The sequence below is a fragment of the Arachis hypogaea genome, chromosome 17 (assembly GCF_003086295.3).
Source record: "Arachis hypogaea cultivar Tifrunner chromosome 17, arahy.Tifrunner.gnm2.J5K5, whole genome shotgun sequence".
NCBI classification, from domain to species: Eukaryota; Viridiplantae; Streptophyta; class Magnoliopsida; order Fabales; family Fabaceae; genus Arachis; species Arachis hypogaea.
In genome coordinates, this window is record NC_092052.1 from 106,687,302 (window position 1) to 106,689,899 (window position 2,598).

The window sequence follows — 2,598 nt, forward strand, 5'->3', positions numbered from 1 at the left end:
CTTTCATACCTCTCTAAGGAGTTACAAAGTCATCATTCTCATCAAGAGAAATAATTTTTTGCAAGACTGAGAACTAATCTCCTGAAATTATAATTGTACTAAAATATGAAACTGGTTTATATAGTTATTATAAAGAGGAGACCATTACTATTAGATAATACCTTAGAATTATCAGTAGAATCAATTTGCAAACTCTGCAACTCAGTATTTTTGACTGGGGTGTTCTGTATTTTAAGTAGTAATTTAAAATAAAGATTATAATATAAAAAATAATTACTGATTGCATAAATAAGTTATATTATTTTGGATACATCAAATGTCTTGTACTTGGAAGAAAAAGAAGTGAGCAGATTTGGATCTTCAGTCAACTTCAAAACAGTGATCTTGTATGGCTGGAAAGCATTGATACATCAAGCTTCACAGAAATCTTGAATAGAAACTTCTTACCCCTAAATGAATTAATCTCAGCAGGAAATTGATCCTTACCGTAACCCTATAATTTAGAATGGAATACATAGTGATAACAAACTAAATATATAAAGAGAATAATGATACCATGAGAATTTATTATACCTTTGATATCTATTTCAAACGAAGCTCAGAAGCAGATATTTCAAGAAACTTGGAGGCTTCCTTGTCATAAACAATAAATGAAGCAGAGTCTGTCTCATTTGATATTCTCATTTAAATGCAGAAACTAATGTGTAAAAATGGTAACATGTTAGCATGGTATCTTGTTGATAAAATTAATCCAAAACAATAGAATTGAATTAAAACAAAAATATTATCGAGGAACATGAGTATTAGGATAAATATCACATGCATGGCAATAATATGAATTCTCATTCTCTTTAAGTGAATGAAAACACATCTTGCACCCCTTTGTACCACCAGCCTAGTCTAGTTTCAATAGACATCACAATTCTAATGGTAACAAATATTCCACCCTAATAATAAAAAATAGACCACAATAAATTATTAGAGAATATTAAAGACTTAAAGTTCATAAAGATGCATGACAATACTTATTACAATCTCAGTGCTCTCCTTAAGTTCGCTTATAGACTTGTAAGGAGTATGGTTAATAAGATCTTGCTCAAGGGAAATCAATGAATCAGATGCAATTTGAGAAATCTGGTTAGATGGCTTGTCACTACCGATGATAAACCTAATGAAGAAAAAACGGTATGTGAAATTGGGAAAAATGAGCATATCCATTACCATTTGCAACAAAAGTAACAAAAAAGTAAAAAGTAAAATCGAAACCTTTGTCTAAATTCCTTAACTTCTTTAAGATCAGCGTTAATGTATAAAGTAGAGTTGTAGTTTGTATTGGATATGCCCATGGTTCCTGAAAATTACAAATAAGCACAACATGACACGATTAGAAAATAAATAAAATAGAGTATGAACAAAGTAATAAAAACACATTCATAAATAAAGATAACACTTAATAAAAAAGACAATGATGTAATATGTATACCCTTGAACAGGTTAAATTTGGCAAATTGCACAATAATAATGAACTCAGTATTAGGGTACTGCTCCATGTGCTTCACCAGTTGAGTAGCAAACTCCTCCCACAACGTGCACCTTATCTTACCCTTAGATCTATAAATCCAATCATGTAATGATAAAAAAAAATATATATGAAAATTTTCAAATAAAAAACAGAAAGCATGAAAATAGATGTAGAAAGAAAGAAAAGGGATAAATATAAGATACATACTGCATGTCATCAAACTCAATAATCATGTATATGGACTTCTTTCCATTCTTAATGAACTCTATTATATCACCCTTTCCCGTCAACAACCCAATAACATCTACATTAAAAAAAAAATGAAAAACTCATATTCCCACTAATTGATTTTATATGAACATTAGTAGAAAAATACAAACAATTATTACATTTTATATGTACCTATCAAGTGAGACTGAGGATTATCGTGATTAAGTATCATTTCATTAGGCACAAAGTGAAAAATATTGTTTGAAAAATTAATATCGACTAACACATGAATATGAGTTTCCCTTTTAAAGAACACACGCAGAGTATGATTGGTTGGCTTGTACTTTTGATCATTAAGTTCAAGAGAGAAGTTAGCAATAAAGTACACATTTCCCTCAACTAACTCCTACTCAAAGAATCTCCTCAAAGGATTCCTTACAAAACATTGTATCCGATCACCCTAAAAAATAAACAAAATAGACAGCAACAAATAAGCATGTAGCAAAAATTGGTCTATTATATACATATTTGAATGTAAAAAAAAAAATCTGACAAATAAAACTTACTAATTCATCCATAACAACCATCTCTAAGTTAAGCCTCCTAAACTTCTCTTCGCCTAGATTAATAGACCATATTTTGATGACACGCACTTTGATACGCCAAACTTGATTAGCAACAGCAATATCAAGATCCTTAATCATGTTGAATGAAGTAGCCATTTGTGTATGGTGGGAACAAAAGCTACCAACTATAAAAGTATATAATCAATTTGGATATTAGGCAAGGTAATAAAAAGACTAATAAATATATAAGGATTGAGAGGTGATAGAGACTTTATATAGTGTGAGGAGGTATATGAAGAC